The sequence below is a fragment of the Physeter macrocephalus genome, chromosome 16 (genome assembly GCF_002837175.3).
Source record: "Physeter macrocephalus isolate SW-GA chromosome 16, ASM283717v5, whole genome shotgun sequence".
Lineage (NCBI taxonomy): Eukaryota > Metazoa > Chordata > Mammalia > Artiodactyla > Physeteridae > Physeter > Physeter macrocephalus.
In genome coordinates, this window is record NC_041229.1 from 39,729,591 (window position 1) to 39,745,823 (window position 16,233).

Sequence of the window (16,233 nt, forward strand, 5' to 3'; positions counted from 1 at the left end):
GACCCCTGTACCGCAAAAAAAAAAAAAAAAAAAAAAAAGAGAACCATGAATTCTCTCTTGGTTTCCCTGACCTGAGGCAGGTCACATCTTCTCTGATCCTGTTTCCCCATTTGAATAATGAGGAAAAAATAATATCGTCCTGACAGCCCCTTGAGGTTGCTGACAGAGCAGTCTAGGCACAGCATAGCAAAGCACTTTGCTGCCAAGGTGGGTTACCAATTACGATACAGTTAGGCTTTGGGAGCCAGGTATCTGATCATAGAATCACTTGGTTCTTCTTTCTCAGAGGTTTCACAGCACCCTGGGGGTCACTGTATAGGAAAAATAAAACTTGGTAGATGACCAAAGGGAAATGTGCTCTCATGGGCAGGAAGGGGTGGCAGCAAAAGACCAAAGACAAAGAGGGCTTTCTCCTGCAGCCACGCTGCTCACCGACTGGGAAAGCCGAGATGGAGGCCAAGCAGTGCCATTTGGGGCTCATCCCACTGGGCAACTGGGTAACTAGATTCCTGGCCCTGAGCCCCACACGGTTACACTTCCTCCATCTCTTGCAGCATCAATTTCACAGCGTCAGGGGCTGGAGGGATGGGTGAGAAGGGTGAGGGGGCCCACTTGACAATCCATTTCCTTTCCTTGGCTGGCTGGGGGATCAGTTCTGGCTGGAAGAACAAAGCACAGCCAGGGAGCCGCACTGCACATCTATGTGAGATGCCATTAGCCGACAGCTCGGGGTCTGGAGCAGGGGAGCTGGAAGATGAAGAGGTGGCGAGGCCCTGCTGCAACCCTCCCCGCTCAGTAAATGGGACCTTCCCCACACGTGTTCACGCAGGGCTGGTGTGCCCTCCCTGCCCACCCACATCCCCTCCCCTCCTCCATCTCAGCTGGGTGGAAACACATCCGCCAGGGAAACTTTTCAGAGGTTATCAGGAATGACCCAGAGGGAGGAGTGGAGCACAGTAAGTGCGCACGCCTTTGTGTCTGGGTGGCTGAGCCCTTCCCCTGGGGCCGCCTGGCAAGGGAGGAAGTGCTGGCTCTTACTGGGGGCATTTGAGCCACTTTGCTGAGACTGGGGGAGAGCAAGAGAGACGTGGGTCCAGACAGGAAGAGGGGAGCCCTCTGCACCTCAGAACTCAGCGTGCTGTCGTGCTGAGGGGCCTCAGAAGGACCTGGAAAGGCCTTCAGACTCTAAAGAGACAAGAGACCTCCTCACAGGGGGCCTTCAGGGAAGAGAAGATGACAGCTGTGATTAGATGCATAAATTGTCCTGGTGCCTGGGACCTATTGCTGCCCAACATCTATTAAGTGTTCACTTTGAGCCTCCTGAAAAGTGGAAGGATCCAGGGCTCACCCAGAAACTTCCAGCGGCTGAGCTAGATTCTCTGCAACTGCAACACTGCTGCTGGCCTGGCCGGGCCAGGGTGCCTTGCCCAGGGGAGGCTGCCCACTGGGCCTGTGCCCAACCCCCGCTGACCAGGTACTGGGTGGACGGGTATGTTTGTGTGTTTCTGCTTGAGACTGGGCAGGATTGGTGTTGAAAGCCAGTCCCCACAGCCTGGAGCTGCACAGCTGGCCTAAAACCTCAGTGCAGCAACCACGCTGAACAAGCCCAAACTTAGGGTGTCACTGTCTGACACGTATGAATATGATGATAAAGGGAGCGTGAGGCAGATTATTTGATGTGAAGTCTGTGATCAAGGAACTCAAGGGCTTGTGATTGTCCCACCTGTTGAGGCCACAAGCTATGGGGACCAGACAACCTCAGAAGACGAGCTGCCCCGTTACAAGCTCCTGGGTTCCTCGGAGCCTCAGAATGTCCAGCAGCAAATGAATAAAATAGGCATAATCATGATGTTTCTGTCACTGAACTATTAAAGGATCGAGTGAGAGCATGCCTGTGAACAGGACTGTGACTATTTTTGCTGTGATTTCCAACTACCTAGCTATATAACCTTGAACAAATTATTTCAACTCTCTAGGGCTATGCTGCCCAGAAAAGGAAGGGACTAAATTTCCACGAGTCCTTAGCAACTCTAACGTTCTCAGCCCAAGAGAATGACTGGCTTCTCACAGTTTTAATTAAGTGCTGCCAGCTGAAACAAATGCACAACCTAAATTTGAGAGTTATGTTTTATTCAGCGGACAAAACTGAGGACTTAAGCCCGGGAACAGCATCTCAGGTAACTCTGAGGGACCGCTCGGAAGAGGTAAGGGGGGCGCCAGGATATAGAGGAGTTTTTGCAACAAAGACCAGGTAGTCAGAACATCAAAAGATTACTGTTAATGAAAGAAAACCAGACATCTCAAGTTAAGGAATTTAGCGCTTTTCTAAGTATGGGAAGATGCAAAGTCTGGGCTCACTTAAACCATTCCTTTAATACGCACCGCAGCTATCTGGAGCCAGTATCCTGTGCTTCTCATCCTGAGTCTCCTCAGGGCCCATCTTCAAGGGTGGCTACAGTAGCTGATGGCTAGATGGGGGGCAAATCCTGCCTCCATCCTCAGTTCCCTCAGGGCTTACCGTCAGGGTGGCTATAATGTGATGGCTTGATGGCTGCAACATCCTTTGTTTACTGATACGGCAGGTGGCACTTTTAGTTCACGGTGCCAGCCAACGTTGGGTGCTGCGTGGTTCCCCTTTCCAAATGTGGCCACAGTCTCAACCCCTACTCCCTTCCCTCCTAAGAAGATGTGCAGTTTTCCAGGAGGGTGAGCACGACTGTGTTAATGAAAGAAAACCAGACATCTCAAGTTAAGGAATTTAGCGCTTTTCTAAGTATGGGAAGATGCAAAGTCTGGGCTCACTTAAACCATTCCTTTAATACGCACCGCAGCTATCTGGAGCCAGTATCCTGTGCTTCTCATCCTGAGTCTCCTCAGGGCCCATCTTCAAGGGTGGCTACAGTAGCTGATGGCTAGATGGGGGGCAAATCCTGCCTCCATCCTCAGTTCCCTCAGGGCTTACCGTCAGGGTGGCTATAATGTGATGGCTTGATGGCTGCAACATCCTTTGTTTACTGATACGGCAGGTGGCACTTTTAGTTCACGGTGCCAGCCAACGTTGGGTGCTGCGTGGTTCCCCTTTCCAAATGTGGCCACAGTCTCAACCCCTACTCCCTTCCCTCCTAAGAAGATGTGCAGTTTTCCAGGAGGGTGAGCACGACTGTATTTGTTACTGTAAGAGCTGGGACATCTAGGTGTCAAGGAGCAACAGGGGCTGTTGGCTTTGTATCCTTTAACAGGATGTAAGAAGGCTCAACAGCACTGGATTCCCAGTGCTCCCAGTTGTTAATCATCTGCCCTCACTGGGAATAACTAGAAGTGGACACGAGCAGACCTACGTTTGGGGATCCGCATTGACATTTACGGGCTGGGAGACCCTGCAATCTTGTTTAACTTCTATAAGCCTGTTTCCTCTCAGAGCTAGGGAGCTATTACCTCGTGGGGATGTTTGAGGATTAAATGAAATGATGCATACCGTGTGTCTGGACAAGGGGCAGTAGCTGTGTGTTATTGTTGCTCTTCATACAGTATGGGATCCCCGTAAGTGTTAAATTTTCATTACCACCACCCTCAGTGATCATAATGCAAGTGAGGTCAGCAGTTTCAACCTCCCTCATCCAAACAGAGGCGGCGCCCCATTCAGGCATCAGCTTTCTGTAGGCCTGAACTTGGATATCAGATAGAAATAAGACCCCAGGCATTACCACCCTGCCTTAACCCATTGTGCATTAATAACTTTGACTCTTCTGGGGAAGTAGAAAGCTAAGGCTGGACATTTCTCAGTTTTGTCCCTGAAAAGAGGTCCCTGGCTCTGCAAATTGCTCCATGTCCCTCGGCTCCCCACCCACCGCCCACCGTGGGAAGGGCCATTCGTGGTACCAGGCCTCTGTGTCTGGGAGCCGGGTAGTGAAGGAGCTGCTATTCAGGAGTCAGTTAACAATCTCAGCGTGAATCTGAGTCAAGAATGGGCACAAAGGGCTGTTGGGAGAGTGCCACCTAACACAAAACAAGAACGCTTCCCTGGGTCTCAGTGGAACATTCTGGAGCCCCTGGACCTCAGCGCAGAGCACCAGGGCTCACGCTGCTCAGGCAGCCTTCACCCGGCAAACAAGATACTGAGTTTACTCCAAACTCATTTATGCCCAGGAGAAAAAAAAATGCATCATTATGCAGAGAAAAAAACAAGATGCAAAACCTTTCCCTCTTTCCCTCTTTCCATGTGCCTCCAGCCTGGCTTCTCAGAAACCTCCAGGCTCAATAATCTCAATTGACAAAGACAGTGAGAGAGGAAATCTTCCATATAAATAAAAGGAGAGGCCAAGATGATTCAGATTCCCTTTAGTTCTTTCTTCTCCAGCTACCACACATTGACAGCCTTGTAGGAGAACATTTTCAAAATATTATTTTCATACCCTCAACAATTCCATAATGTGAGTGCTATTGTCAGTCCCATTTTGCAGATGAAGAAATTGAGGTGAGAGATGTAAAACAACTTGCCCAAGGGCACACAGCTGCTAAGTGATGGAACCACAGGGTTTGGATCAGGATCTAGTTCATAATCACTAGGGGAATTCCTCTGGGAGTGGATGAAAGAACCTGAACAGGGTAACAGTAAGTTCCTAAACTTCACCTCGATTGCCCCAATCCTTTAAAGAAAGCCTATTGAACATATCTGCTAGAGCCAGATGCTGTCATGTTGATTTTACTTCCTTTAGTCCATGCACCACCATCTGTAAAGTCAATGTTTTCTCTGCTTTACCGAGGAAACTGAGGCTCAGAGCGGTGAGGTGGCTGGCTCCCCAGATCACACCGCTTACCAGTGGCAGAGCTGGACTTGCCATCTTGCTCTTGGGGCTCTGAGGCTGACGCACCCTCTCCTGACTCTGCAGTGCCTGGAGCAGGCAGCTTCCTGGTGTTGGTTGTTTCTTTCTCCCTTTCAGGAAGGATTCACCATGTGTTCTGAGACGGGCTCCAGGTACACAGGCCTGCTGCTCTTGGCCTTGGCCATCGCCGCCATCATCGCCAACCTCCTGCTGTACTTTCCCAGCGGACAGGTGCTGGAGCCTGCCAAGATCACAGACTTGGTCTGGTTTTTCCACGGCTTTCTGGGAGCTGGACTCTTGGTAAGAATGAGGTTTAACTACCTTACCTCCTCCAGGTGAATGATGCCCCTAAACAACCTTCAAGTCACAGCGCAATTCATCTCCTCATGGGGCCACGCTCCTAGGGCCCCCAGAGCATGGCCGGCTGCTCCTCCTCTGTACCCCACAACATGTGATACATAAACACCCTCCACACTGGCACCTTGTACTGCAAACATCTCTTTATGTGTCTGCCTCCCCCATTAGCTGTGAGCTCCTTAAGAATACAGTCCAAGTTGCATTCACTGCGGCCTCTAAATTACCTACCTAGCAAAGTGCCGGCTTAGCCTAGAGCTTAGTATGTGGTTGTTTTGAAAGATATGCATTAAGAAAAGCACAACAGCAGAGCATTTGTCAGGTCATCAGTTTTCAAGATGGTCACCTTGAAAAATAAATTGTGTAGCTCCCATCAAGGCTTCCCTCGGCTAGATTATGGGGTTGGCAAGTTTTTTCTGTAAAAGGCCAGAGAGTGACTATTTCCAGCTTTGCAGGCCATGTGGTCTCTTGTTTCAACTACTCAACTCTGCCGTCCTAGGGCAAAAAGCAGCCATTGACAATATGTAAACAAATGGGCGGAACTGTGTTCCAATAGAACTTTATTTATAAAAACAGTCAACCTGCTGGATTTAGCCCACAAGCTGTAATCCGTTGCCCCCAAGGTAGACATTGAGTGTTTTTCCTTCCTTTCCACCTTTATTTTCATCTGGCTCCTCCTTTCCCAGGCATCCAGGGTCCCTTAGGAAAAGATCATGGGTTAATGTGAGACCCCAGTGCCGGGCACTGAACTCAGCAAATGGAAGGATGAATGTATGAAGGATAAAGAACCCTCAGAAAAAGGTGACCACCTCCCTTCCTGTTTCTCCTCCCCACACAGTAGTAGACGCAGTGATGTCTCAAGTTTCATCCAATGGCCACCTGCCCCTCCCATCCTAGCAGAGCTGGGCCTTCTCTTCCTGCCCAAGAGAACCTCTAAATCAGCAATACCTCAGCAAAGGTTGTCTGTTTCTCAGCTCAGAGCCCTACCTAAGAGGCAGTACAGACCTAGTTGTCTAACAGACCCTGCTCAAATCACGAATCTGTCCTGACCAGCTGTGTGTCCTCCCTGAGCTTCAGTAAAAGGAGAATCACACCATCTTACCAGGAGGTGGGGAGCATTAAATGAGATAACATACATAGAGAACCCTGCACATACCTGCAGCCAGTAAAATGCAATCTGTCCTCTTTCCTGGCCCAGATTACCAGTTCCTCCACCTCCTCCCTGGATCCAGCCAAGCACCTGTGTCCTGCCTCTTACCTACCTTGCTTATTTCTGCAGGACAGGTTTGCATTTCTCAGTTCCACCGCCAAGCAAATCATTAAACTCCCCTTAGCTTCACTGTCCTCATCTGTAGAATGTATAGGTACATCAGCACCCAACTTCTCTCAAGATATAGATGAGCAAATTCAGTGACTATTGAAAGGTGTTGAGCCGCTTGAGGGAATTTAGGCTTCCTATTTGCAGAATCTTAGAATGTTCACTGAAAGAGAGTGACCCAGAGAGGACATTCCCTGGTCCTGGGGAAAGCAGAGTGGAGCCTGGCTCAGGCAGGGACCAGACACCCTGTCTGCATAGCATCCCTCAATACCAGCCAACCCTCACTCCAATTTTCCAACACAACCTCCCAGGATTTCCTAAAAAGATGCTTACACTTGTATATTCACGGTGAAATGGGGATAAAATAAACAAGACCAAACCAGTCCATGCAGTTGGATAAAGTAAAAACCAATGAGCCATCCCCTTTTCTCTTCTTTCTTTGCTTTTCCTTTTTCCTCCTTTTTCCTTTTCTTTGTTCAGTCCACTTTAGTGTCTACTCTATGCCTTCACTCATGCCTGGCTCTAAGACCAACTAAGGCAGTGGCCATGAGGTTGGAGAGAGGAAGGTGAATTTGAAAGGTGGAGTTGCAGGATCTGAAGAGTGATGGAGGTAAGGGGGGACAAGGAGAAGTCAGAGTGGCTCTGGCATTCTGGCCTGAGCAGCCGGGGAGATGGTGAAGGCGTTCCCTGGGGCAGGGACCTCGGGGGGAGGGCAGAGGCTGAGCTTTGTTCCACGTCCCCCTTGAAGGAGCAGAGGATGGTTGGGCTGGGACTGGAGACCTGGGGAGAGGCAACCTTGAGAAGCACCGTGGAGAGGTGATGTAGAACCCCGGGGAAAGTGTGTTTGCCCAGGGCTTGTGAACTGACTGAGAGGAGAAAGAAGCCCAGGTCAAAACCCCAGGGAACCTTGCAAATTGAGAGTATGCGAAGGGAGGGGAGGGGAGGAAGGAGACTGAGAAAAACAGCTAGAAAGTTTCAGGCAAAGCGAAAAAGTGAAAAGTGAGAAAAGTCGGGAAAAAGAAGAGAGAAAGTTTCTGGACGAAGAGAGGAATCCCAGTGTCAACTGCAGCAGAAGGGACATAGCTGGGACCTGAAAAGCATCTGGTACCCAGCAAGGTGCTGATGGCTCTTGACTGGAGCGGTCCTGAGGGAGGATGGGGACCCCAGACTGCAGAGGGCTGAGGAAGGTGTGGAGGTGAGGACCTGGGCTCTGAACAGAGGAAGAGAAGCCAATAGGCAGACCTGCCTTCCTAATAACAAAAAAAAAAAGGCCAGAAAGACCTCAAAAGCCACAAGGGACACTGCAGGCAATGACAAGCACACTATCCATTTATCATCAGCTCCACGCCAAACACTGTGTAAGGATATGGAAGAGAGAAATCCTGAATTCACAGTTCCTGCCCTTTAATAATCATTGTAACAGGCGTTTGCACAAAGGTTTCGAGTGTATCAAATGCTTGCACACATGTTATTTCATTTGTGAGGTGGGATCATCACCTCCATCCTATGCGTAGGGAAATGAGGCCCAAGAAGATTTAAGTCATCTGACTGCGGCCACGCGGAGGGCGCCCAGCAGAATTAGGACTGAAAACACTCATCTGAGCCCAAAGCCCATAATCTCTCCGTTTCTCCCATTTGATGCACACGTGTGCTTGCAACACGGGACACAGAGAAAAAGATGGCACGTGTGAAGCTAAGCCAGCAGACCCCTGTTCTGTACATGCCCTGATGAAACAAGACAGGAAAGTGCCCGCGGGGGGCTGCTCCAGACAGGGCTGCTTTCCAGATGAGAGAGAAACCGGACCACGTGAGTCACCGTCTCCCCACCCTCCCTGCCAGGAGGTCAGCCACTTGGGGGCTGAGTTTATACACACAGGGCTCACGGCCATGGTGTGTAAAGTCACATCCAGCAGTATGTCATCTCCTAGGCAGGGAGGTCCCCTGCAACCTCCACATATTATTGCTGGAAGGCAGCCTCGGGACCTCAGCAAGGTAGTTGTCTCAGCAAAGCCACGGCCCAGAATAACAGCTCTCTGTTCTCATGAGGCCACAGGCCAACCCAGAACGCCTGGCAGGCTTCTGTGGTTAAAACAGGGCACCTGGGACAAGCATGACATAAACCGAATTGGTTGCTCTAGGGACTGAGATGCAGGGCCCCAATTTCTTTCCATATGTAACTAATGGCTGTTTTCCAGCAATATTATTTGCAGACTTGGCAAGACCATTAGGAGGGAGAGGTTAGAACTAGTCCGTAGTGTGGTTTGGGATCACTTGAGGCCTGATTGGAGGTGGAAGGTCTGCACCAGGTGGGGGTCTGCCTGACCCAGCAGAGATGGTCCCTAGGTTCCTTCACCAAGGGAGATGGGAAACCACACAACTAATTCAGCCCAGTGGGGTGAGTACCTGCCACAGTGGAGGCCTGGAGTCTGCAGGAGAGGGAACAATCAACTCTGCCTCTGGGAACCGAGAGAGGCATACCAGAGAAACAGATATGTGAGGTGTACTGCATAGAGTTACAGAATTAGTAGGTATTTGCCAGGCAGAGAAGGGAGGAGCGTGTTCCAAGCAGAGGAAGCAGTTTGTGTAAAGGCAGAGGAGCATCACAGAGTACGATGCATTCATGGAAACCGTGCAGTTCGGTGTGAATGGAGCAAGGGCTGCTTATGTGAAGAAGGGGTTGGAAACGGTGCTGAAATGCAGACTTAGGCAACATTCCGTTTGACCTTGTGTACCATGCTGATGAGCCAGCCCCTTACCCTTGAGTACTGACCCACAAGTATTCATTGAGCATCTACTATGTGCTAGCACTGTTCTGGGTATTAGCGATACAGTGGAGAAAAAAAAGCAAACAAAATTCCTACTCTCCTAGGGCTTACATTCTAGTGGAGAAGAGAAAGATCATAAATAAACCACCGTGTGGTGATGTCAGGTGGTGCACTAGGAAGAAAATAGAGTAAAGGAATAGATAGACAGCAAGATACTGTCTGAGGAGGTGGTGTTTGAGAAGCCACTTGAATGAGTGAAGAATAGCCATGCTGATATTTGGGGGAGGAGCATTCCAAACAGAGTGATGGGCACATTCTAAGGCCCTGAGCTGGGAATGGGCTGAATAATTCCTAGATCCGCAAGAAAACCAATGTAGCTAGAACCACGTAAAAAAGATTTGGAAGAGAGGGTAGGAAGTGAGGTCAGGGGAGAAATGAGCATCCACTAGAACTTTTAAGCAGGAGAGAAGCATGCCCAGGTGCCATCAAGCTATGACAATTCTGACTTGAATCCATCACTTCATCCTGACCCCCGTGTTGGAGCCTGGTTTGCTGGAAATGCCAAGCTATGCTCCCCAGAAGGCGCTTGGAAACACTCTCAGCACCTACATCCTCCAGGGTGGTTCCAAAAGCTCTCATTTGTCAGGCCCAAACTTGTACCCTTGCCACACAATCTCCAGTTGACCCTCCCATTTGACTCAAGGGAGCTTTGGGTCTCCCAAAGGCCCAGCATAAGACAGAAGAATCAGTCATTCCTGTTGCCAGAGAATCATCAGAACTAGGAAAAGAAACTCAAAAAAGGGAGAGCATTACCTCATCTCCAGGTTATGAGTGTACAGCGACCTGAGGCTCAAAGCTGCCTTCAGCCATCCCCCAGGGAAGCCAGGAGGCCCGGCCCATCTCTTCCTAGCTGGGAGGTTCCCATCAGCTCTATATCCCAGCACAGAGTTACCATGAGATCACTTTGAGAATCTGAGATTTTTGTGAAAATTCTTCACTTAAAGAAGTATATTTCATTGAATAAATGGGAAATACACACGCTCATCACACCAGTCAGGTTTCTCTAGAAAATTTTAATATGCCTCATTCGTGTAATAAATAGTGCAGGGTATACCGTCATTCAGTAATTTGTGTGAGGTCTGCAGAAAGCACCAGCAGTTCTGATCTTTGTCTTCTCCTCTGGGGCTAGGAATTCAGGTATGTGACCTGATTTATATCAGTGTAGGGAAGAAAGAAAATACGGCCGAAGAACAGGAAGGGAAAGGGAAAGAGTGGGCTAGCAGTCCCTTAATAATGCTCTTCCTCTCCTCTCTTACCTCCTCAGCTCAAAAATCGTACTCTGTTTAAGGCATCTTGGAACTGAACATTTGAACTGGAAAGAATCTCAGACATCAATATTTTAACAGTCCTTATTTTATAGATTTTTTTTGTGTGATGTCATTTCCTGCAAATGAAAGTTACCATCCCTTTATTCCTCATCTAGCCTTGATTTATGCCTTCTCACCTTCAGCTTTGGTTTTTTTTGTTTGTTTTTGTTTTTTGGCCACACTGTGTGGCTTGTGGGATATTAGTTCCCCTGACCAGGGATTGAACTTGGGCCCAAGGCAGTGAAAGCACAGAGTCCTAAGCAAGTCCCTGGTTTCTTTATTCTTCTTCTAAATTTTTAAAAAGATGTCACTGAAGTATAGTTGATTTACAATGTTGTGTTAATTTCTGCTGTACAGCAAAGTGATTCAGTAGTACATATATATAGTCTTTCTCATATTCTTTTCCATTATGGTTTATCACGGGATATTGAATATAGTTCCCTGTGCTATACAGTAGGGCCTTGTTGTTTTTATAGAGTTAAAACAGAGATCCAAGAGTGGTTAGGCTAGATGCAGATCATAGAGCTAGCGTACGGCATAGCCAGGTGTAGAATGCAGGTCTCTGGGCTCTCATCTGTTGACGCTTAAAAGATGCTCAAAGCAGCAGACAGAGGTGGCTCACAGGGGCAGTGCCTTGGTGGGGTCAGTTCTGGCCAAGGTCTGATGGGCAGCATTGCAGATCAGGAATTCCATCTTGTCGGTGCACAAAGTAAAACCTCTCAGGGACTCTGATCAACATTAACCAAACTCACCAAAGCTCAATTGATAAAAATGTCAGTGTATTTATCCCAAGGAGAACCAAGGAGAAATACTCCTGCCAGGAAAAGGGGTGGGGGGCAGGAAATGCAGGGCTTTCTCTCCCCTGTGTCCATGGCCGTGGTGTGCAGGGTGGTGGGAGCCAAACGGAGTTGGGTTTGAAACACTCTCTACAGCAGGCCAGCTGAGAGATTTCAGGCAAGACACTTGTCTCTCCAAGTCTCAGTTCCTCTCTCAGTGACATGTGGATATCAGTAGTAGCCACAACCTGTGGTTAGGATGAGCACTGTAGAAAATCGTGTGGAGAGCACTCGGTCCCAAGCCCGGCTCATGGATCATGCTCATTCAATGGGAACTGTAAGAGAGTGGGAGCAAGGGATGCCTAACCATCACTGTACCTAGTGTTATGGAGTTGTCCCATTTCCACTAAAGAGAGGTGATGGTAAGGCAAACTCAACACACTCTTCCCTAACACAGCAGACATGCACCGCCAAGTCCTAAAACCGTGGTTCTCTTTTTACTAGATGCTGTGTCACTGCCCCAGTCCCCATCAAGTCTTCCTAAAGTTTGCAAAACACCTGGGAGTTGGCCAGAGTTTGGCACAGTGTCTGCCTGTTTTGCTTTACCAGGAATTGGATACCTTTAGGAGGGGTATGCATCCTCCCGTTCTCTCCACAGTCCCCACCACTCCCTATTGTCTTACACCAGGACACGTTTTCTTATTTAAAATTACCTGCTTGGGAATTCCCTGGTGGTCCAGTGGTTAGGACTCCACACTTCCACTGCAGGGGCCATGGGTTTGATCCCTGGTCGGGGAACTAAGATTCCGCAAGCCACGTGACTCAGCTAAAAAAAAATAAAAAGTTACCTGCTTGGCCACAAAAGGCATGAGCGTTTGCAACTGCCACCACCACCTTAGACTATCAGGTGAAAGAATACATCTATATAGGCAACAGTCATCTTTAGCATCAATCACATACCCATACATTCCCCAGGAACGTATGTCACCTTGGTGAGAAGTAGGGATTTCCCAGATGCCTGCACCAGCAAACACATTTACCAACTATCTCTCAGGGTGAGGTGATTTTTTTTTCATAAAGTTAAGTTCATCCATTATGTATTTATTTCTTGCTCCTGACCCATGGCCCTATCATGCCCCTACCTTCCTCCTACCCCACAGTGCCAGAAGAAACATGGTGAAATGTCATCATAGATTTTACCACCATACCACTGGGTTCTGATTCCATGTTGAGCACCGTGGTAGGCGCTGCTGAACCAGCACTCAGAACCCAGTGGTAAAAGGAGAATGAGTGCGCTCAGCACGACAGGATGGAGTGACTGGAAGGAAGGAACTATTCATTTTGCCGGGGGTGGACGAGGGGGGTCACTGAACACTACGAAGAGGAGATGTATTGGTTTTCCATAGCTGCCATAATAAATTACCACAAACTTGGTGGCTTAAAACATCAGAAATGTATTCTCTCACAGTTCTAGAGGCCAGAAGCTCTCAGTGAATGTGTTGGCAGGGCCCCCTGTTCTCAGCTGTAAGGGAAAATCATTCCTTGCCTCTTGCAACTTCTGGTGGCTGTTGGCATTCTTTGGCTTGTAAAGACATTACTCCAGTCTCTGTCTCCATATCACCTTCTCCTCTGTGTGTCCCTCAGAACACCTTCTGCTTCTCTCTTATAGGGATACATGTGATTGCATTTAGGGCTCACCCAGATAATCCAGGATAAACTCCTCCTGTTAAGATTCCCAACTCAGGGGCTTCCCTGGTGGCACAGTGGTTGAGAATCCACCTGCCAATGCAGGGGACACGGGTTCGAGCCCTGGTCTGGGAAGATCCCACATGCCGCGGAGCAACGAAGCCCGTGCGCCACAACTACTGAGCCTGTGCTCCGCAACAAGAGAAGCCACCACAGTGAAAAGCCCACGCACCACAACGAAGACCCAAGGCAGTCAAAACTAAGTAAATAAATAAATAATAAAGATCCTAACTCAATCATATCTTTTTTCATATAAGGTAATATTCACAGGTCCCAGGATTCAGAAGTGAATATATCTTTGGTGGGGTGGGGGAGGGGGGAGCCTTTTTGTTCAGCCTACTACAAAAGATAACATTTGAACTGACCCTTTGCAGGTGAATAGGAGTTTATCTGATGGCAAAGGGTGAAGGGCATATTCAAAAGCCCAGAGGCAGGAAGGTCCCGGGTGTCTCCTGGGGGCCCATAAGGTGGTGTGTCAAGAGGTCTCGATGGAGGAGAGGTGAGGCTCTGGTGGCAGGTCAGGAGCAGGCCATGAGGGCTCACGTACAATGTCCAGGACCTGTGTTGTGTCCTACAAGCAATGAGGAATCATTAGACATTTTTAAATAGCTTGAGTTTTGGAACTTTGTTCTGAAATGGTAACATTCCCTTCATTACAAGAGCATCTTCTTTGCCACAGGTTATGGTGCCAGCACTGATAATGTTGAGGGGAGGTGGAGAGGACTGCTGTGCTCACAGATGTGGGGTAAGTACTGTGGGGTCTACAGAATGTTTTGACTCCCACCCATACCCCCAAAAGGGCTTACTTCCTAGGCTGCAAGCTTTCTCTCTTCTGAAGGCCAGACTATTAACCCATTGACCATAGTCTAGTACTTCTAATACCCTCCTTTCATTTATTTAGTTTTATTGAAGTATAGTTGATTTACAATATCGTGTTAGTCTCAGGTGTGGAGCATAGTGATTCAGTATTTTTGCAGATTATACTCCATTACAGGTTATTACAGGATCATGGGTATAATTCCTTTTGCTATATAGTACATCTTTGTTGGTTATCTATTTTATACATAATAGTTTGTATCTGTTAATCCCATATGCCTAATTTGTCCCACTCCCCGTCTCTCTCCCCTTTGGTAACCATGAGTTTGTTTTCTGTATCTGTGAGTCTGTTTCTGTTTTGCATATACATCCACTTGTATTATTTTTAAGATTCCACATCTAAATGACTAATACTTCCTTTTATAGTACAGTGATATTATGCAGGGCTCTCTCCAACACTGATGAGAGTTATTGCATGAGATCCCAGGAAGAATGAGCCTGGAGAGGGTATAAAGAGAGCCGTTAACACACAAAGCCTGTGAACACTGGTGGACCAGCCTGCCAGGGTTTGGCTGGTTGTTTCTATCAGTCTGTCTGTCTGTGGGAAGGTCTAGGACCCTCCATCCTCTGGCTTTCTTATTTCCCTAATAGCCAGTAGATTAACACATCCTAGAGCTGGGATTTGAGCAAGAAGGGAATTGCAGATTTTACTGTCAAAAACTCTTTCACAGATACTCTCTTATAATCGCCCCATGAAGAACAGAAGGCTGACACTCTGTAAGTGTATCCATTATGTATTTATGTCTTGTTCCTGACACGTGGCGCTCTTTCTCCTGCCCAACACTCCTGGAAGAAACCAATGAAAATGTCACCATAAATTTTACAAACTTGTCTACATTTGATGAATAGGAAAGGAAAAGGCCAGAGAGGCTGAGTGGCCTGCCCAGATTCGCATGGCTGTAATCTTAGAGCTGGAATGGACATATAGGACTATTTATGCAACTCCAGGAAGAATATAAGCTGCTTTCTTCAAGGCAAGGTCCACAGTTATCATCTACATACTCCCAGATGCCTGACACACGGTTGGCTCTCAAAACACACCCAGTGAAGGCAGGTCTGGCTGAGCTGGGAATCGTCTTGGTCTCCTTGACCCCCAAGATCGTGCTCTTTCCCACATACAAACCTGTTTATCAAGGTCCCTGCTCACAGCAAGATGTTCACTGTTTTTATATTCCTAGTTCATACACTGTCTCACTTCTTTTCTGCTCCCAGAGTCCCCTCTCCCAATGCTTGCAGTCCCCAGTCAGACCCTCCACAGAGACTTTAGCTACCAGGTCATTTGAGGACCATCTCCAAGGAGCTCCCTGAGTCATTCCATTCAACTCCAGCCAGCCCCTCCCTCACTTCCTGTGGTAAGAAAGACACAACATGGACGTGTCAGGAATAAGAGCTCATGCTTTGAAGCAGACGAGCCCCTTAGCTTTGCCCCAATTTAATGTGCTAATATGCCAGGAGGTCGCCTGTCCCAGACACTTGCCTCGCTGTCACACTTATTCACCCATCCAGTCAACACGTTTATGGAGTTTGAACACAGTACAAGGTCCTGTGTTGATCGCTGACTCAGGCATTAGAAAAATGATTATTCATTTATTCATCCAATCATACAACACTTATTGAACACCCACCACCAGAATGGTGAGTAGGTTTCATTTAGGTTTCAAACAAAGCCAATACCAACTGGTCAGTTGCTCTGTTTTGAGGACTGTGGTGCTTTTTCTTCTAGGGGAAGAGTACTGAGATCAATAACTGATGTCTGTTTTGAGTGCAGACTAGGAGACTGGAAGCACACCTATATTACGTGCCAGGCAGTGTGTAGGCTCTAAGAGTTCAGAGATGAATAAGTTACATTTCCTGCTCAGAATTTTGTAGTGTGTGATTTCATTCGTTACAATTCCAAATGGAACACCCATTTATGATAAAAAAAACCCTCCAGAAAGTAGGCATAGAGGGACCTACCTTAACATAATAAAGGCCATATATGACAAACCCACAGTGAACATCATTCTCAATGGTGAAAAAGTGAAACCATTTCCTCTAAGATGAGGAACAAGACAAGGTTGCCCACTCTCACCACTATTATTCAACATAGTTTTGGAAGTTTTAGCCACAGCAATCAGAGAAGAAAAAGAAATAAAAGGAATACAAACTGGAAAAGAAGAAGTAAAACTGTCACTGTTTGCAGATGACATGATACTATACATAGAGAAT

The 16,233-nt window shown here is 47.8% G+C and overlaps 1 long non-coding RNA gene across 1 annotated transcript in view; it reads right to left on the minus strand.

Moving 5' to 3' along the window:
• LOC129391378 (uncharacterized) overlaps positions 1–16,233 on the minus strand; it is a 48,504-nt gene that overhangs the window by 21,901 nt on the left and 10,370 nt on the right. Inside the window, exons 2-3 of the long non-coding RNA XR_008615383.1 lie at positions 13,515–13,720; positions 12,117–12,229 (exon numbers count right to left, since the gene is read on the minus strand). This is a non-coding gene — a long non-coding RNA (uncharacterized lncRNA). The remainder of the gene's footprint in view (positions 1–12,116; positions 12,230–13,514; positions 13,721–16,233) is intronic.